The 16,509-nt window shown below is 55.2% G+C and overlaps 30 non-coding genes across 30 annotated transcripts; all 30 read right to left on the reverse strand.

Moving 5' to 3' along the window:
* Positions 1 to 29: 29 nt before the first annotated feature.
* On the reverse strand, positions 30 to 230 carry LOC145275919 (U2 spliceosomal RNA). The gene has a single exon (XR_013867677.1). It is a non-coding gene; the product is annotated as a U2 spliceosomal RNA (small nuclear RNA).
* A 357-nt stretch (positions 231 to 587) lies between these two features.
* LOC145275921 (U2 spliceosomal RNA) lies at positions 588 to 788 on the reverse strand. Its single transcript, XR_013867678.1, has one exon. It is a non-coding gene; the product is annotated as a U2 spliceosomal RNA (small nuclear RNA).
* A 357-nt stretch (positions 789 to 1,145) lies between these two features.
* Positions 1,146 to 1,346, reverse strand: LOC145275922 (U2 spliceosomal RNA). The gene has a single exon (XR_013867679.1). It is a non-coding gene; the product is annotated as a U2 spliceosomal RNA (small nuclear RNA).
* Positions 1,347 to 1,703: 357 nt separating this feature from the next.
* On the reverse strand, positions 1,704 to 1,904 carry LOC145275923 (U2 spliceosomal RNA). Its single transcript, XR_013867680.1, has one exon. It is a non-coding gene; the product is annotated as a U2 spliceosomal RNA (small nuclear RNA).
* A 357-nt stretch (positions 1,905 to 2,261) lies between these two features.
* LOC145275925 (U2 spliceosomal RNA) lies at positions 2,262 to 2,462 on the reverse strand. Its single transcript, XR_013867682.1, has one exon. It is a non-coding gene; the product is annotated as a U2 spliceosomal RNA (small nuclear RNA).
* Positions 2,463 to 2,819: 357 nt separating this feature from the next.
* LOC145275926 (U2 spliceosomal RNA) lies at positions 2,820 to 3,020 on the reverse strand. The gene has a single exon (XR_013867683.1). It is a non-coding gene; the product is annotated as a U2 spliceosomal RNA (small nuclear RNA).
* Positions 3,021 to 3,377: 357 nt separating this feature from the next.
* Positions 3,378 to 3,578, reverse strand: LOC145275927 (U2 spliceosomal RNA). The gene has a single exon (XR_013867684.1). It is a non-coding gene; the product is annotated as a U2 spliceosomal RNA (small nuclear RNA).
* Positions 3,579 to 3,935: 357 nt separating this feature from the next.
* Positions 3,936 to 4,136, reverse strand: LOC145275928 (U2 spliceosomal RNA). The gene has a single exon (XR_013867685.1). It is a non-coding gene; the product is annotated as a U2 spliceosomal RNA (small nuclear RNA).
* A 357-nt stretch (positions 4,137 to 4,493) lies between these two features.
* LOC145275929 (U2 spliceosomal RNA) lies at positions 4,494 to 4,694 on the reverse strand. Its single transcript, XR_013867686.1, has one exon. It is a non-coding gene; the product is annotated as a U2 spliceosomal RNA (small nuclear RNA).
* A 357-nt stretch (positions 4,695 to 5,051) lies between these two features.
* LOC145275930 (U2 spliceosomal RNA) lies at positions 5,052 to 5,252 on the reverse strand. The gene has a single exon (XR_013867687.1). It is a non-coding gene; the product is annotated as a U2 spliceosomal RNA (small nuclear RNA).
* A 357-nt stretch (positions 5,253 to 5,609) lies between these two features.
* Positions 5,610 to 5,810, reverse strand: LOC145275932 (U2 spliceosomal RNA). Its single transcript, XR_013867688.1, has one exon. It is a non-coding gene; the product is annotated as a U2 spliceosomal RNA (small nuclear RNA).
* A 357-nt stretch (positions 5,811 to 6,167) lies between these two features.
* Positions 6,168 to 6,368, reverse strand: LOC145275933 (U2 spliceosomal RNA). Its single transcript, XR_013867689.1, has one exon. It is a non-coding gene; the product is annotated as a U2 spliceosomal RNA (small nuclear RNA).
* A 357-nt stretch (positions 6,369 to 6,725) lies between these two features.
* On the reverse strand, positions 6,726 to 6,926 carry LOC145275934 (U2 spliceosomal RNA). Its single transcript, XR_013867690.1, has one exon. It is a non-coding gene; the product is annotated as a U2 spliceosomal RNA (small nuclear RNA).
* A 357-nt stretch (positions 6,927 to 7,283) lies between these two features.
* On the reverse strand, positions 7,284 to 7,484 carry LOC145275935 (U2 spliceosomal RNA). Its single transcript, XR_013867691.1, has one exon. It is a non-coding gene; the product is annotated as a U2 spliceosomal RNA (small nuclear RNA).
* A 357-nt stretch (positions 7,485 to 7,841) lies between these two features.
* On the reverse strand, positions 7,842 to 8,042 carry LOC145275937 (U2 spliceosomal RNA). Its single transcript, XR_013867693.1, has one exon. It is a non-coding gene; the product is annotated as a U2 spliceosomal RNA (small nuclear RNA).
* A 357-nt stretch (positions 8,043 to 8,399) lies between these two features.
* On the reverse strand, positions 8,400 to 8,600 carry LOC145275938 (U2 spliceosomal RNA). The gene has a single exon (XR_013867694.1). It is a non-coding gene; the product is annotated as a U2 spliceosomal RNA (small nuclear RNA).
* Positions 8,601 to 8,957: 357 nt separating this feature from the next.
* LOC145275939 (U2 spliceosomal RNA) lies at positions 8,958 to 9,158 on the reverse strand. Its single transcript, XR_013867695.1, has one exon. It is a non-coding gene; the product is annotated as a U2 spliceosomal RNA (small nuclear RNA).
* Positions 9,159 to 9,515: 357 nt separating this feature from the next.
* Positions 9,516 to 9,716, reverse strand: LOC145275940 (U2 spliceosomal RNA). Its single transcript, XR_013867696.1, has one exon. It is a non-coding gene; the product is annotated as a U2 spliceosomal RNA (small nuclear RNA).
* Positions 9,717 to 10,073: 357 nt separating this feature from the next.
* Positions 10,074 to 10,274, reverse strand: LOC145275941 (U2 spliceosomal RNA). The gene has a single exon (XR_013867697.1). It is a non-coding gene; the product is annotated as a U2 spliceosomal RNA (small nuclear RNA).
* A 357-nt stretch (positions 10,275 to 10,631) lies between these two features.
* On the reverse strand, positions 10,632 to 10,832 carry LOC145275943 (U2 spliceosomal RNA). The gene has a single exon (XR_013867698.1). It is a non-coding gene; the product is annotated as a U2 spliceosomal RNA (small nuclear RNA).
* A 357-nt stretch (positions 10,833 to 11,189) lies between these two features.
* Positions 11,190 to 11,390, reverse strand: LOC145275944 (U2 spliceosomal RNA). Its single transcript, XR_013867699.1, has one exon. It is a non-coding gene; the product is annotated as a U2 spliceosomal RNA (small nuclear RNA).
* A 356-nt stretch (positions 11,391 to 11,746) lies between these two features.
* LOC145275945 (U2 spliceosomal RNA) lies at positions 11,747 to 11,947 on the reverse strand. Its single transcript, XR_013867700.1, has one exon. It is a non-coding gene; the product is annotated as a U2 spliceosomal RNA (small nuclear RNA).
* Positions 11,948 to 12,304: 357 nt separating this feature from the next.
* On the reverse strand, positions 12,305 to 12,505 carry LOC145275946 (U2 spliceosomal RNA). The gene has a single exon (XR_013867701.1). It is a non-coding gene; the product is annotated as a U2 spliceosomal RNA (small nuclear RNA).
* A 357-nt stretch (positions 12,506 to 12,862) lies between these two features.
* On the reverse strand, positions 12,863 to 13,064 carry LOC145275511 (U2 spliceosomal RNA). The gene has a single exon (XR_013867332.1). It is a non-coding gene; the product is annotated as a U2 spliceosomal RNA (small nuclear RNA).
* Positions 13,065 to 13,421: 357 nt separating this feature from the next.
* On the reverse strand, positions 13,422 to 13,622 carry LOC145275947 (U2 spliceosomal RNA). Its single transcript, XR_013867702.1, has one exon. It is a non-coding gene; the product is annotated as a U2 spliceosomal RNA (small nuclear RNA).
* Positions 13,623 to 13,979: 357 nt separating this feature from the next.
* Positions 13,980 to 14,180, reverse strand: LOC145275949 (U2 spliceosomal RNA). Its single transcript, XR_013867704.1, has one exon. It is a non-coding gene; the product is annotated as a U2 spliceosomal RNA (small nuclear RNA).
* A 357-nt stretch (positions 14,181 to 14,537) lies between these two features.
* LOC145275950 (U2 spliceosomal RNA) lies at positions 14,538 to 14,738 on the reverse strand. The gene has a single exon (XR_013867705.1). It is a non-coding gene; the product is annotated as a U2 spliceosomal RNA (small nuclear RNA).
* A 358-nt stretch (positions 14,739 to 15,096) lies between these two features.
* On the reverse strand, positions 15,097 to 15,297 carry LOC145275951 (U2 spliceosomal RNA). The gene has a single exon (XR_013867706.1). It is a non-coding gene; the product is annotated as a U2 spliceosomal RNA (small nuclear RNA).
* A 357-nt stretch (positions 15,298 to 15,654) lies between these two features.
* LOC145275952 (U2 spliceosomal RNA) lies at positions 15,655 to 15,855 on the reverse strand. The gene has a single exon (XR_013867707.1). It is a non-coding gene; the product is annotated as a U2 spliceosomal RNA (small nuclear RNA).
* Positions 15,856 to 16,212: 357 nt separating this feature from the next.
* Positions 16,213 to 16,412, reverse strand: LOC145275516 (U2 spliceosomal RNA). Its single transcript, XR_013867336.1, has one exon. It is a non-coding gene; the product is annotated as a U2 spliceosomal RNA (small nuclear RNA).
* Positions 16,413 to 16,509: the final 97 nt, after the last annotated feature.

Raw genomic sequence — 16,509 nt, forward strand, 5'->3', positions numbered from 1 at the left:
TCTGACTCTTTCCCGAGCGAGCTGGGGTCAGAATCGGGGCTGTTAACTCCTGGAGGCAGTGCAATACCAGGCCAACCCGTGGAGAAGGGGGAGCAAGCTCCTAACCCTTGACCGAGTTCCAAAAATCAGTTTAATATCGTGATCCCTCCATGCGAGGGACCTATCAGATATTAAGCTGATAAGAACAGATACTACACTTTGATCTTAGCCAGAAGAGGCCGAGAAGCGATAAAGGGGCTCCCTCCGGGGCCGGGGTCGTCAGTGGACCGGTCCGGGCGGCAAAGGTTGCGGGCAGAGCGACAACGACCCCCCTACCCCCGGCCCCTCTCTACTAGTGGAAGCGTCGATCGCAGGCAGCGGCCAAGGAGGGCCGCCCGCCCGCCTCCGTCATCCAGCTAATGAGACCAACGAACGGTCCATCCAGCCGAGCGGACCGAACCGAAAGCGAACGAAAGCAAAGCCAGCAACAACTAAGTAAAGGGAAGTAAGGACCAACAAAGTCGTTTAGTTTAGTAGTAAGATCAAAGTAGTAGTCAGTCTGTTTTTGGGATTGCGTTTTCTGACTCTTTCCCGAGCGAGCTGGGGTCAGAATCGGGGCTGTTAACTCCTGGAGGCAGTGCAATACCAGGCCAACCCGTGGAGAAGGGGGAGCAAGCTCCTAACCCTTGACCGAGTTCCAAAAATCAGTTTAATATCGTGATCCCTCCATGCGAGGGACCTATCAGATATTAAGCTGATAAGAACAGATACTACACTTTGATCTTAGCCAGAAGAGGCCGAGAAGCGATAAAGGGGCTCCCTCCGGGGCCGGGGTCGTCAGTGGACCGGTCCGGGCGGCAAAGGTTGCGGGCAGAGCGACAACGACCCCCCTACCCCCGGCCCCTCTCTACTAGTGGAAGCGTCGATCGCAGGCAGCGGCCAAGGAGGGCCGCCCGCCCGCCTCCGTCATCCAGCTAATGAGACCAACGAACGGTCCATCCAGCCGAGCGGACCGAACCGAAAGCGAACGAAAGCAAAGCCAGCAACAACTAAGTAAAGGGAAGTAAGGACCAACAAAGTCGTTTAGTTTAGTAGTAAGATCAAAGTAGTAGTCAGTCTGTTTTTGGGATTGCGTTTTCTGACTCTTTCCCGAGCGAGCTGGGGTCAGAATCGGGGCTGTTAACTCCTGGAGGCAGTGCAATACCAGGCCAACCCGTGGAGAAGGGGGAGCAAGCTCCTAACCCTTGACCGAGTTCCAAAAATCAGTTTAATATCGTGATCCCTCCATGCGAGGGACCTATCAGATATTAAGCTGATAAGAACAGATACTACACTTTGATCTTAGCCAGAAGAGGCCGAGAAGCGATAAAGGGGCTCCCTCCGGGGCCGGGGTCGTCAGTGGACCGGTCCGGGCGGCAAAGGTTGCGGGCAGAGCGACAACGACCCCCCTACCCCCGGCCCCTCTCTACTAGTGGAAGCGTCGATCGCAGGCAGCGGCCAAGGAGGGCCGCCCGCCCGCCTCCGTCATCCAGCTAATGAGACCAACGAACGGTCCATCCAGCCGAGCGGACCGAACCGAAAGCGAACGAAAGCAAAGCCAGCAACAACTAAGTAAAGGGAAGTAAGGACCAACAAAGTCGTTTAGTTTAGTAGTAAGATCAAAGTAGTAGTCAGTCTGTTTTTGGGATTGCGTTTTCTGACTCTTTCCCGAGCGAGCTGGGGTCAGAATCGGGGCTGTTAACTCCTGGAGGCAGTGCAATACCAGGCCAACCCGTGGAGAAGGGGGAGCAAGCTCCTAACCCTTGACCGAGTTCCAAAAATCAGTTTAATATCGTGATCCCTCCATGCGAGGGACCTATCAGATATTAAGCTGATAAGAACAGATACTACACTTTGATCTTAGCCAGAAGAGGCCGAGAAGCGATAAAGGGGCTCCCTCCGGGGCCGGGGTCGTCAGTGGACCGGTCCGGGCGGCAAAGGTTGCGGGCAGAGCGACAACGACCCCCCTACCCCCGGCCCCTCTCTACTAGTGGAAGCGTCGATCGCAGGCAGCGGCCAAGGAGGGCCGCCCGCCCGCCTCCGTCATCCAGCTAATGAGACCAACGAACGGTCCATCCAGCCGAGCGGACCGAACCGAAAGCGAACGAAAGCAAAGCCAGCAACAACTAAGTAAAGGGAAGTAAGGACCAACAAAGTCGTTTAGTTTAGTAGTAAGATCAAAGTAGTAGTCAGTCTGTTTTTGGGATTGCGTTTTCTGACTCTTTCCCGAGCGAGCTGGGGTCAGAATCGGGGCTGTTAACTCCTGGAGGCAGTGCAATACCAGGCCAACCCGTGGAGAAGGGGGAGCAAGCTCCTAACCCTTGACCGAGTTCCAAAAATCAGTTTAATATCGTGATCCCTCCATGCGAGGGACCTATCAGATATTAAGCTGATAAGAACAGATACTACACTTTGATCTTAGCCAGAAGAGGCCGAGAAGCGATAAAGGGGCTCCCTCCGGGGCCGGGGTCGTCAGTGGACCGGTCCGGGCGGCAAAGGTTGCGGGCAGAGCGACAACGACCCCCCTACCCCCGGCCCCTCTCTACTAGTGGAAGCGTCGATCGCAGGCAGCGGCCAAGGAGGGCCGCCCGCCCGCCTCCGTCATCCAGCTAATGAGACCAACGAACGGTCCATCCAGCCGAGCGGACCGAACCGAAAGCGAACGAAAGCAAAGCCAGCAACAACTAAGTAAAGGGAAGTAAGGACCAACAAAGTCGTTTAGTTTAGTAGTAAGATCAAAGTAGTAGTCAGTCTGTTTTTGGGATTGCGTTTTCTGACTCTTTCCCGAGCGAGCTGGGGTCAGAATCGGGGCTGTTAACTCCTGGAGGCAGTGCAATACCAGGCCAACCCGTGGAGAAGGGGGAGCAAGCTCCTAACCCTTGACCGAGTTCCAAAAATCAGTTTAATATCGTGATCCCTCCATGCGAGGGACCTATCAGATATTAAGCTGATAAGAACAGATACTACACTTTGATCTTAGCCAGAAGAGGCCGAGAAGCGATAAAGGGGCTCCCTCCGGGGCCGGGGTCGTCAGTGGACCGGTCCGGGCGGCAAAGGTTGCGGGCAGAGCGACAACGACCCCCCTACCCCCGGCCCCTCTCTACTAGTGGAAGCGTCGATCGCAGGCAGCGGCCAAGGAGGGCCGCCCGCCCGCCTCCGTCATCCAGCTAATGAGACCAACGAACGGTCCATCCAGCCGAGCGGACCGAACCGAAAGCGAACGAAAGCAAAGCCAGCAACAACTAAGTAAAGGGAAGTAAGGACCAACAAAGTCGTTTAGTTTAGTAGTAAGATCAAAGTAGTAGTCAGTCTGTTTTTGGGATTGCGTTTTCTGACTCTTTCCCGAGCGAGCTGGGGTCAGAATCGGGGCTGTTAACTCCTGGAGGCAGTGCAATACCAGGCCAACCCGTGGAGAAGGGGGAGCAAGCTCCTAACCCTTGACCGAGTTCCAAAAATCAGTTTAATATCGTGATCCCTCCATGCGAGGGACCTATCAGATATTAAGCTGATAAGAACAGATACTACACTTTGATCTTAGCCAGAAGAGGCCGAGAAGCGATAAAGGGGCTCCCTCCGGGGCCGGGGTCGTCAGTGGACCGGTCCGGGCGGCAAAGGTTGCGGGCAGAGCGACAACGACCCCCCTACCCCCGGCCCCTCTCTACTAGTGGAAGCGTCGATCGCAGGCAGCGGCCAAGGAGGGCCGCCCGCCCGCCTCCGTCATCCAGCTAATGAGACCAACGAACGGTCCATCCAGCCGAGCGGACCGAACCGAAAGCGAACGAAAGCAAAGCCAGCAACAACTAAGTAAAGGGAAGTAAGGACCAACAAAGTCGTTTAGTTTAGTAGTAAGATCAAAGTAGTAGTCAGTCTGTTTTTGGGATTGCGTTTTCTGACTCTTTCCCGAGCGAGCTGGGGTCAGAATCGGGGCTGTTAACTCCTGGAGGCAGTGCAATACCAGGCCAACCCGTGGAGAAGGGGGAGCAAGCTCCTAACCCTTGACCGAGTTCCAAAAATCAGTTTAATATCGTGATCCCTCCATGCGAGGGACCTATCAGATATTAAGCTGATAAGAACAGATACTACACTTTGATCTTAGCCAGAAGAGGCCGAGAAGCGATAAAGGGGCTCCCTCCGGGGCCGGGGTCGTCAGTGGACCGGTCCGGGCGGCAAAGGTTGCGGGCAGAGCGACAACGACCCCCCTACCCCCGGCCCCTCTCTACTAGTGGAAGCGTCGATCGCAGGCAGCGGCCAAGGAGGGCCGCCCGCCCGCCTCCGTCATCCAGCTAATGAGACCAACGAACGGTCCATCCAGCCGAGCGGACCGAACCGAAAGCGAACGAAAGCAAAGCCAGCAACAACTAAGTAAAGGGAAGTAAGGACCAACAAAGTCGTTTAGTTTAGTAGTAAGATCAAAGTAGTAGTCAGTCTGTTTTTGGGATTGCGTTTTCTGACTCTTTCCCGAGCGAGCTGGGGTCAGAATCGGGGCTGTTAACTCCTGGAGGCAGTGCAATACCAGGCCAACCCGTGGAGAAGGGGGAGCAAGCTCCTAACCCTTGACCGAGTTCCAAAAATCAGTTTAATATCGTGATCCCTCCATGCGAGGGACCTATCAGATATTAAGCTGATAAGAACAGATACTACACTTTGATCTTAGCCAGAAGAGGCCGAGAAGCGATAAAGGGGCTCCCTCCGGGGCCGGGGTCGTCAGTGGACCGGTCCGGGCGGCAAAGGTTGCGGGCAGAGCGACAACGACCCCCCTACCCCCGGCCCCTCTCTACTAGTGGAAGCGTCGATCGCAGGCAGCGGCCAAGGAGGGCCGCCCGCCCGCCTCCGTCATCCAGCTAATGAGACCAACGAACGGTCCATCCAGCCGAGCGGACCGAACCGAAAGCGAACGAAAGCAAAGCCAGCAACAACTAAGTAAAGGGAAGTAAGGACCAACAAAGTCGTTTAGTTTAGTAGTAAGATCAAAGTAGTAGTCAGTCTGTTTTTGGGATTGCGTTTTCTGACTCTTTCCCGAGCGAGCTGGGGTCAGAATCGGGGCTGTTAACTCCTGGAGGCAGTGCAATACCAGGCCAACCCGTGGAGAAGGGGGAGCAAGCTCCTAACCCTTGACCGAGTTCCAAAAATCAGTTTAATATCGTGATCCCTCCATGCGAGGGACCTATCAGATATTAAGCTGATAAGAACAGATACTACACTTTGATCTTAGCCAGAAGAGGCCGAGAAGCGATAAAGGGGCTCCCTCCGGGGCCGGGGTCGTCAGTGGACCGGTCCGGGCGGCAAAGGTTGCGGGCAGAGCGACAACGACCCCCCTACCCCCGGCCCCTCTCTACTAGTGGAAGCGTCGATCGCAGGCAGCGGCCAAGGAGGGCCGCCCGCCCGCCTCCGTCATCCAGCTAATGAGACCAACGAACGGTCCATCCAGCCGAGCGGACCGAACCGAAAGCGAACGAAAGCAAAGCCAGCAACAACTAAGTAAAGGGAAGTAAGGACCAACAAAGTCGTTTAGTTTAGTAGTAAGATCAAAGTAGTAGTCAGTCTGTTTTTGGGATTGCGTTTTCTGACTCTTTCCCGAGCGAGCTGGGGTCAGAATCGGGGCTGTTAACTCCTGGAGGCAGTGCAATACCAGGCCAACCCGTGGAGAAGGGGGAGCAAGCTCCTAACCCTTGACCGAGTTCCAAAAATCAGTTTAATATCGTGATCCCTCCATGCGAGGGACCTATCAGATATTAAGCTGATAAGAACAGATACTACACTTTGATCTTAGCCAGAAGAGGCCGAGAAGCGATAAAGGGGCTCCCTCCGGGGCCGGGGTCGTCAGTGGACCGGTCCGGGCGGCAAAGGTTGCGGGCAGAGCGACAACGACCCCCCTACCCCCGGCCCCTCTCTACTAGTGGAAGCGTCGATCGCAGGCAGCGGCCAAGGAGGGCCGCCCGCCCGCCTCCGTCATCCAGCTAATGAGACCAACGAACGGTCCATCCAGCCGAGCGGACCGAACCGAAAGCGAACGAAAGCAAAGCCAGCAACAACTAAGTAAAGGGAAGTAAGGACCAACAAAGTCGTTTAGTTTAGTAGTAAGATCAAAGTAGTAGTCAGTCTGTTTTTGGGATTGCGTTTTCTGACTCTTTCCCGAGCGAGCTGGGGTCAGAATCGGGGCTGTTAACTCCTGGAGGCAGTGCAATACCAGGCCAACCCGTGGAGAAGGGGGAGCAAGCTCCTAACCCTTGACCGAGTTCCAAAAATCAGTTTAATATCGTGATCCCTCCATGCGAGGGACCTATCAGATATTAAGCTGATAAGAACAGATACTACACTTTGATCTTAGCCAGAAGAGGCCGAGAAGCGATAAAGGGGCTCCCTCCGGGGCCGGGGTCGTCAGTGGACCGGTCCGGGCGGCAAAGGTTGCGGGCAGAGCGACAACGACCCCCCTACCCCCGGCCCCTCTCTACTAGTGGAAGCGTCGATCGCAGGCAGCGGCCAAGGAGGGCCGCCCGCCCGCCTCCGTCATCCAGCTAATGAGACCAACGAACGGTCCATCCAGCCGAGCGGACCGAACCGAAAGCGAACGAAAGCAAAGCCAGCAACAACTAAGTAAAGGGAAGTAAGGACCAACAAAGTCGTTTAGTTTAGTAGTAAGATCAAAGTAGTAGTCAGTCTGTTTTTGGGATTGCGTTTTCTGACTCTTTCCCGAGCGAGCTGGGGTCAGAATCGGGGCTGTTAACTCCTGGAGGCAGTGCAATACCAGGCCAACCCGTGGAGAAGGGGGAGCAAGCTCCTAACCCTTGACCGAGTTCCAAAAATCAGTTTAATATCGTGATCCCTCCATGCGAGGGACCTATCAGATATTAAGCTGATAAGAACAGATACTACACTTTGATCTTAGCCAGAAGAGGCCGAGAAGCGATAAAGGGGCTCCCTCCGGGGCCGGGGTCGTCAGTGGACCGGTCCGGGCGGCAAAGGTTGCGGGCAGAGCGACAACGACCCCCCTACCCCCGGCCCCTCTCTACTAGTGGAAGCGTCGATCGCAGGCAGCGGCCAAGGAGGGCCGCCCGCCCGCCTCCGTCATCCAGCTAATGAGACCAACGAACGGTCCATCCAGCCGAGCGGACCGAACCGAAAGCGAACGAAAGCAAAGCCAGCAACAACTAAGTAAAGGGAAGTAAGGACCAACAAAGTCGTTTAGTTTAGTAGTAAGATCAAAGTAGTAGTCAGTCTGTTTTTGGGATTGCGTTTTCTGACTCTTTCCCGAGCGAGCTGGGGTCAGAATCGGGGCTGTTAACTCCTGGAGGCAGTGCAATACCAGGCCAACCCGTGGAGAAGGGGGAGCAAGCTCCTAACCCTTGACCGAGTTCCAAAAATCAGTTTAATATCGTGATCCCTCCATGCGAGGGACCTATCAGATATTAAGCTGATAAGAACAGATACTACACTTTGATCTTAGCCAGAAGAGGCCGAGAAGCGATAAAGGGGCTCCCTCCGGGGCCGGGGTCGTCAGTGGACCGGTCCGGGCGGCAAAGGTTGCGGGCAGAGCGACAACGACCCCCCTACCCCCGGCCCCTCTCTACTAGTGGAAGCGTCGATCGCAGGCAGCGGCCAAGGAGGGCCGCCCGCCCGCCTCCGTCATCCAGCTAATGAGACCAACGAACGGTCCATCCAGCCGAGCGGACCGAACCGAAAGCGAACGAAAGCAAAGCCAGCAACAACTAAGTAAAGGGAAGTAAGGACCAACAAAGTCGTTTAGTTTAGTAGTAAGATCAAAGTAGTAGTCAGTCTGTTTTTGGGATTGCGTTTTCTGACTCTTTCCCGAGCGAGCTGGGGTCAGAATCGGGGCTGTTAACTCCTGGAGGCAGTGCAATACCAGGCCAACCCGTGGAGAAGGGGGAGCAAGCTCCTAACCCTTGACCGAGTTCCAAAAATCAGTTTAATATCGTGATCCCTCCATGCGAGGGACCTATCAGATATTAAGCTGATAAGAACAGATACTACACTTTGATCTTAGCCAGAAGAGGCCGAGAAGCGATAAAGGGGCTCCCTCCGGGGCCGGGGTCGTCAGTGGACCGGTCCGGGCGGCAAAGGTTGCGGGCAGAGCGACAACGACCCCCCTACCCCCGGCCCCTCTCTACTAGTGGAAGCGTCGATCGCAGGCAGCGGCCAAGGAGGGCCGCCCGCCCGCCTCCGTCATCCAGCTAATGAGACCAACGAACGGTCCATCCAGCCGAGCGGACCGAACCGAAAGCGAACGAAAGCAAAGCCAGCAACAACTAAGTAAAGGGAAGTAAGGACCAACAAAGTCGTTTAGTTTAGTAGTAAGATCAAAGTAGTAGTCAGTCTGTTTTTGGGATTGCGTTTTCTGACTCTTTCCCGAGCGAGCTGGGGTCAGAATCGGGGCTGTTAACTCCTGGAGGCAGTGCAATACCAGGCCAACCCGTGGAGAAGGGGGAGCAAGCTCCTAACCCTTGACCGAGTTCCAAAAATCAGTTTAATATCGTGATCCCTCCATGCGAGGGACCTATCAGATATTAAGCTGATAAGAACAGATACTACACTTTGATCTTAGCCAGAAGAGGCCGAGAAGCGATAAAGGGGCTCCCTCCGGGGCCGGGGTCGTCAGTGGACCGGTCCGGGCGGCAAAGGTTGCGGGCAGAGCGACAACGACCCCCCTACCCCCGGCCCCTCTCTACTAGTGGAAGCGTCGATCGCAGGCAGCGGCCAAGGAGGGCCGCCCGCCCGCCTCCGTCATCCAGCTAATGAGACCAACGAACGGTCCATCCAGCCGAGCGGACCGAACCGAAAGCGAACGAAAGCAAAGCCAGCAACAACTAAGTAAAGGGAAGTAAGGACCAACAAAGTCGTTTAGTTTAGTAGTAAGATCAAAGTAGTAGTCAGTCTGTTTTTGGGATTGCGTTTTCTGACTCTTTCCCGAGCGAGCTGGGGTCAGAATCGGGGCTGTTAACTCCTGGAGGCAGTGCAATACCAGGCCAACCCGTGGAGAAGGGGGAGCAAGCTCCTAACCCTTGACCGAGTTCCAAAAATCAGTTTAATATCGTGATCCCTCCATGCGAGGGACCTATCAGATATTAAGCTGATAAGAACAGATACTACACTTTGATCTTAGCCAGAAGAGGCCGAGAAGCGATAAAGGGGCTCCCTCCGGGGCCGGGGTCGTCAGTGGACCGGTCCGGGCGGCAAAGGTTGCGGGCAGAGCGACAACGACCCCCCTACCCCCGGCCCCTCTCTACTAGTGGAAGCGTCGATCGCAGGCAGCGGCCAAGGAGGGCCGCCCGCCCGCCTCCGTCATCCAGCTAATGAGACCAACGAACGGTCCATCCAGCCGAGCGGACCGAACCGAAAGCGAACGAAAGCAAAGCCAGCAACAACTAAGTAAAGGGAAGTAAGGACCAACAAAGTCGTTTAGTTTAGTAGTAAGATCAAAGTAGTAGTCAGTCTGTTTTTGGGATTGCGTTTTCTGACTCTTTCCCGAGCGAGCTGGGGTCAGAATCGGGGCTGTTAACTCCTGGAGGCAGTGCAATACCAGGCCAACCCGTGGAGAAGGGGGAGCAAGCTCCTAACCCTTGACCGAGTTCCAAAAATCAGTTTAATATCGTGATCCCTCCATGCGAGGGACCTATCAGATATTAAGCTGATAAGAACAGATACTACACTTTGATCTTAGCCAGAAGAGGCCGAGAAGCGATAAAGGGGCTCCCTCCGGGGCCGGGGTCGTCAGTGGACCGGTCCGGGCGGCAAAGGTTGCGGGCAGAGCGACAACGACCCCCCTACCCCCGGCCCCTCTCTACTAGTGGAAGCGTCGATCGCAGGCAGCGGCCAAGGAGGGCCGCCCGCCCGCCTCCGTCATCCAGCTAATGAGACCAACGAACGGTCCATCCAGCCGAGCGGACCGAACCGAAAGCGAACGAAAGCAAAGCCAGCAACAACTAAGTAAAGGGAAGTAAGGACCAACAAAGTCGTTTAGTTTAGTAGTAAGATCAAAGTAGTAGTCAGTCTGTTTTTGGGATTGCGTTTTCTGACTCTTTCCCGAGCGAGCTGGGGTCAGAATCGGGGCTGTTAACTCCTGGAGGCAGTGCAATACCAGGCCAACCCGTGGAGAAGGGGGAGCAAGCTCCTAACCCTTGACCGAGTTCCAAAAATCAGTTTAATATCGTGATCCCTCCATGCGAGGGACCTATCAGATATTAAGCTGATAAGAACAGATACTACACTTTGATCTTAGCCAGAAGAGGCCGAGAAGCGATAAAGGGGCTCCCTCCGGGGCCGGGGTCGTCAGTGGACCGGTCCGGGCGGCAAAGGTTGCGGGCAGAGCGACAACGACCCCCCTACCCCCGGCCCCTCTCTACTAGTGGAAGCGTCGATCGCAGGCAGCGGCCAAGGAGGGCCGCCCGCCCGCCTCCGTCATCCAGCTAATGAGACCAACGAACGGTCCATCCAGCCGAGCGGACCGAACCGAAAGCGAACGAAAGCAAAGCCAGCAACAACTAAGTAAAGGGAAGTAAGGACCAACAAAGTCGTTTAGTTTAGTAGTAAGATCAAAGTAGTAGTCAGTCTGTTTTTGGGATTGCGTTTTCTGACTCTTTCCCGAGCGAGCTGGGGTCAGAATCGGGGCTGTTAACTCCTGGAGGCAGTGCAATACCAGGCCAACCCGTGGAGAAGGGGGAGCAAGCTCCTAACCCTTGACCGAGTTCCAAAAATCAGTTTAATATCGTGATCCCTCCATGCGAGGGACCTATCAGATATTAAGCTGATAAGAACAGATACTACACTTTGATCTTAGCCAGAAGAGGCCGAGAAGCGATAAAGGGGCTCCCTCCGGGGCCGGGGTCGTCAGTGGACCGGTCCGGGCGGCAAAGGTTGCGGGCAGAGCGACAACGACCCCCCTACCCCCGGCCCCTCTCTACTAGTGGAAGCGTCGATCGCAGGCAGCGGCCAAGGAGGGCCGCCCGCCCGCCTCCGTCATCCAGCTAATGAGACCAACGAACGGTCCATCCAGCCGAGCGGACCGAACCGAAAGCGAACGAAAGCAAAGCCAGCAACAACTAAGTAAAGGGAAGTAAGGACCAACAAAGTCGTTTAGTTTAGTAGTAAGATCAAAGTAGTAGTCAGTCTGTTTTTGGGATTGCGTTTTCTGACTCTTTCCCGAGCGAGCTGGGGTCAGAATCGGGGCTGTTAACTCCTGGAGGCAGTGCAATACCAGGCCAACCCGTGGAGAAGGGGGAGCAAGCTCCTAACCCTTGACCGAGTTCCAAAAATCAGTTTAATATCGTGATCCCTCCATGCGAGGGACCTATCAGATATTAAGCTGATAAGAACAGATACTACACTTTGATCTTAGCCAGAAGAGGCCGAGAAGCGATAAAGGGGCTCCTCCGGGGCCGGGGTCGTCAGTGGACCGGTCCGGGCGGCAAAGGTTGCGGGCAGAGCGACAACGACCCCCCTACCCCCGGCCCCTCTCTACTAGTGGAAGCGTCGATCGCAGGCAGCGGCCAAGGAGGGCCGCCCGCCCGCCTCCGTCATCCAGCTAATGAGACCAACGAACGGTCCATCCAGCCGAGCGGACCGAACCGAAAGCGAACGAAAGCAAAGCCAGCAACAACTAAGTAAAGGGAAGTAAGGACCAACAAAGTCGTTTAGTTTAGTAGTAAGATCAAAGTAGTAGTCAGTCTGTTTTTGGGATTGCGTTTTCTGACTCTTTCCCGAGCGAGCTGGGGTCAGAATCGGGGCTGTTAACTCCTGGAGGCAGTGCAATACCAGGCCAACCCGTGGAGAAGGGGGAGCAAGCTCCTAACCCTTGACCGAGTTCCAAAAATCAGTTTAATATCGTGATCCCTCCATGCGAGGGACCTATCAGATATTAAGCTGATAAGAACAGATACTACACTTTGATCTTAGCCAGAAGAGGCCGAGAAGCGATAAAGGGGCTCCCTCCGGGGCCGGGGTCGTCAGTGGACCGGTCCGGGCGGCAAAGGTTGCGGGCAGAGCGACAACGACCCCCCTACCCCCGGCCCCTCTCTACTAGTGGAAGCGTCGATCGCAGGCAGCGGCCAAGGAGGGCCGCCCGCCCGCCTCCGTCATCCAGCTAATGAGACCAACGAACGGTCCATCCAGCCGAGCGGACCGAACCGAAAGCGAACGAAAGCAAAGCCAGCAACAACTAAGTAAAGGGAAGTAAGGACCAACAAAGTCGTTTAGTTTAGTAGTAAGATCAAAGTAGTAGTCAGTCTGTTTTTGGGATTGCGTTTTCTGACTCTTTCCCGAGCGAGCTGGGGTCAGAATCGGGGCTGTTAACTCCTGGAGGCAGTGCAATACCAGGCCAACCCGTGGAGAAGGGGGAGCAAGCTCCTAACCCTTGACCGAGTTCCAAAAATCAGTTTAATATCGTGATCCCTCCATGCGAGGGACCTATCAGATATTAAGCTGATAAGAACAGATACTACACTTTGATCTTAGCCAGAAGAGGCCGAGAAGCGATAAAGGGGCTCCCTCCGGGGCCGGGGTCGTCAGTGGACCGGTCCGGGCGGCAAAGGTTGCGGGCAGAGCGACAACGACCCCCCTACCCCCGGCCCCTCTCTACTAGTGGAAGCGTCGATCGCAGGCAGCGGCCAAGGAGGGCCGCCCGCCCGCCTCCGTCATCCAGCTAATGAGACCAACGAACGGTCCATCCAGCCGAGCGGACCGAACCGAAAGCGAACGAAAGCAAAGCCAGCAACAACTAAGTAAAGGGAAGTAAGGACCAACAAAGTCGTTTAGTTTAGTAGTAAGATCAAAGTAGTAGTCAGTCTGTTTTTGGGATTGCGTTTTCTGACTCTTTCCCGAGCGAGCTGGGGTCAGAATCGGGGCTGTTAACTCCTGGAGGCAGTGCAATACCAGGCCAACCCCGTGGAGAAGGGGGAGCAAGCTCCTAACCCTTGACCGAGTTCCAAAAATCAGTTTAATATCGTGATCCCTCCATGCGAGGGACCTATCAGATATTAAGCTGATAAGAACAGATACTACACTTTGATCTTAGCCAGAAGAGGCCGAGAAGCGATAAAGGGGCTCCCTCCGGGGCCGGGGTCGTCAGTGGACCGGTCCGGGCGGCAAAGGTTGCGGGCAGAGCGACAACGACCCCCCTACCCCCGGCCCCTCTCTACTAGTGGAAGCGTCGATCGCAGGCAGCGGCCAAGGAGGGCCGCCCGCCCGCCTCCGTCATCCAGCTAATGAGACCAACGAACGGTCCATCCAGCCGAGCGGACCGAACCGAAAGCGAACGAAAGCAAAGCCAGCAACAACTAAGTAAAGGGAAGTAAGGACCAACAAAGTCGTTTAGTTTAGTAGTAAGATCAAAGTAGTAGTCAGTCTGTTTTTGGGATTGCGTTTTCTGACTCTTTCCCGAGCGAGCTGGGGTCAGAATCGGGGCTGTTAACTCCTGGAGGCAGTGCAATACCAGGCCAACCCGTGGAGAAGGGGGAGCAAGCTCCTAACCCTTGACCGAGTTCCAAAAATCAGTTTAATATCGTGATCCCTCCATGCGAGGGACCTATCAGATATTAAGCTGATAAGAACAGATACTACACTTTGATCTTAGCCAGAAGAGGCCGAGAAGCGATAAAGGGGCTCCCTCCGGGGCCGGGGTCGTCAGTGGACCGGTCCGGGCGGCAAAGGTTGCGGGCAGAGCGACAACGACCCCCCTACCCCCGGCCCCTCTCTACTAGTGGAAGCGTCGATCGCAGGCAGCGGCCAAGGAGGGCCGCCCGCCCGCCTCCGTCATCCAGCTAATGAGACCAACGAACGGTCCATCCAGCCGAGCGGACCGAACCGAAAGCGAACGAAAGCAAAGCCAGCAACAACTAAGTAAAGGGAAGTAAGGACCAACAAAGTCGTTTAGTTTAGTAGTAAGATCAAAGTAGTAGTCAGTCTGTTTTTGGGATTGCGTTTTCTGACTCTTTCCCGAGCGAGCTGGGGTCAGAATCGGGGCTGTTAACTCCTGGAGGCAGTGCAATACCAGGCCAACCCGTGGAGAAGGGGGAGCAAGCTCCTAACCCTTGACCGAGTTCCAAAAATCAGTTTAATATCGTGATCCCTCCATGCGAGGGACCTATCAGATATTAAGCTGATAAGAACAGATACTACACTTTGATCTTAGCCAGAAGAGGCCGAGAAGCGATAAAGGGGCTCCCTCCGGGGCCGGGGTCGTCAGTGGACCGGTCCGGGCGGCAAAGGTTGCGGGCAGAGCGACAACGACCCCCCTACCCCCGGCCCCTCTCTACTAGTGGAAGCGTCGATCGCAGGCAGCGGCCAAGGAGGGCCGCCCGCCCGCCTCCGTCATCCAGCTAATGAGACCAACGAACGGTCCATCCAGCCGAGCGGACCGAACCGAAAGCGAACGAAAGCAAAGCCAGCAACAACTAAGTAAAGGGAAGTAAGGACCAACAAAGTCGTTTAGTTTAGTAGTAAGATCAAAGTAGTAGTCAGTCTGTTTTTGGGATTGCGTTTTCTGACTCTTTCCCGAGCGAGCTGGGGTCAGAATCGGGGCTGTTAACTCCTGGAGGCAGTGCAATACCAGGCCAACCCGTGGAGAAGGGGGAGCAAGCTCCTAACCCTTGACCGAGTTCCAAAAATCAGTTTAATATCGTGATCCCTCCATGCGAGGGACCTATCAGATATTAAGCTGATAAGAACAGATACTACACTTTGATCTTAGCCAGAAGAGGCCGAGAAGCGATAAAGGGGCTCCCTCCGGGGCCGGGGTCGTCAGTGGACCGGTCCGGGCGGCAAAGGTTGCGGGCAGAGCGACAACGACCCCCCTACCCCCGGCCCCTCTCTACTAGTGGAAGCGTCGATCGCAGGCAGCGGCCAAGGAGGGCCGCCCGCCCGCCTCCGTCATCCAGCTAATGAGACCAACGAACGGTCCATCCAGCCGAGCGGACCGAACCGAAAGCGAACGAAAGCAAAGCCAGCAACAACTAAGTAAAGGGGAAGTAAGGACCAACAAAGTCGTTTAGTTTAGTAGTAAGATCAAAGTAGTAGTCAGTCTGTTTTTGGGATTGCGTTTTCTGACTCTTTCCCGAGCGAGCTGGGGTCAGAATCGGGGCTGTTAACTCCTGGAGGCAGTGCAATACCAGGCCAACCCGTGGAGAAGGGGGAGCAAGCTCCTAACCCTTGACCGAGTTCCAAAAATCAGTTTAATATCGTGATCCCTCCATGCGAGGGACCTATCAGATATTAAGCTGATAAGAACAGATACTACACTTTGATCTTAGCCAGAAGAGGCCGAGAAGCGATAAAGGGGCTCCCTCCGGGGCCGGGGTCGTCAGTGGACCGGTCCGGGCGGCAAAGGTTGCGGGCAGAGCGACAACGACCCCCCTACCCCCGGCCCCTCTCTACTAGTGGAAGCGTCGATCGCAGGCAGCGGCCAAGGAGGGCCGCCCGCCCGCCTCCGTCATCCAGCTAATGAGACCAACGAACGGTCCATCCAGCCGAGCGGACCGAACCGAAAGCGAACGAAAGCAAAGCCAGCAACAACTAAGTAAAGGGAAGTAAGGACCAACAAAGTCGTTTAGTTTAGTAGTAAGATCAAAGTAGTAGTCAGTCTGTTTTTGGGATTGCGTTTTCTGACTCTTTCCCGAGCGAGCTGGGGTCAGAATCGGGGCTGTTAACTCCTGGAGGCAGTGCAATACCAGGCCAACCCGTGGAGAAGGGGGAGCAAGCTCCTAACCCTTGACCGAGTTCCAAAAATCAGTTTAATATCGTGATCCCTCCATGCGAGGGACCTATCAGATATTAAGCTGATAAGAACAGATACTACACTTTGATCTTAGCCAGAAGAGGCCGAGAAGCGATAAAGGGGCTCCCTCCGGGGCCGGGGTCGTCAGTGGACCGGTCCGGGCGGCAAAGGTTGCGGGCAGAGCGACAACGACCCCCCTACCCCCGGCCCCTCTCTACTAGTGGAAGCGTCGATCGCAGGCAGCGGCCAAGGAGGGCCGCCCGCCCGCCTCCGTCATCCAGCTAATGAGACCAACGAACGGTCCATCCAGCCGAGCGGACCGAACCGAAAGCGAACGAAAGCAAAGCCAGCAACAACTAAGTAAAGGGAAGTAAGGACCAACAAAGTCGTTTAGTTTAGTAGTAAGATCAAAGTAGTAGTCAGTCTGTTTTTGGGATTGCGTTTTCTGACTCTTTCCCGAGCGAGCTGGGGTCAGAATCGGGGCTGTTAACTCCTGGAGGCAGTGCAATACCAGGCCAACCCGTGGAGAAGGGGGAGCAAGCTCCTAACCCTTGACCGAGTTCCAAAATCAGTTTAATATCGTGATCCCTCCATGCGAGGGACCTATCAGATATTAAGCTGATAAGAACAGATACTACACTTTGATCTTAGCCAGAAGAGGCCGAGAAGCGATAAAGGGGCTCCCTCCGGGGCCGGGGTCGTCAGTGGACCGGTCCGGGCGGCAAAGGTTGCGGGCAGAGCGACAACGACCCCCCTACCCCCGGCCCCTC

Source organism: Euprymna scolopes, unplaced genomic scaffold (genome assembly GCF_053919585.1).
Source record: "Euprymna scolopes isolate OS-2025 unplaced genomic scaffold, ASM5391958v1 sca7, whole genome shotgun sequence".
Lineage (NCBI taxonomy): Eukaryota > Metazoa > Mollusca > Cephalopoda > Sepiida > Sepiolidae > Euprymna > Euprymna scolopes.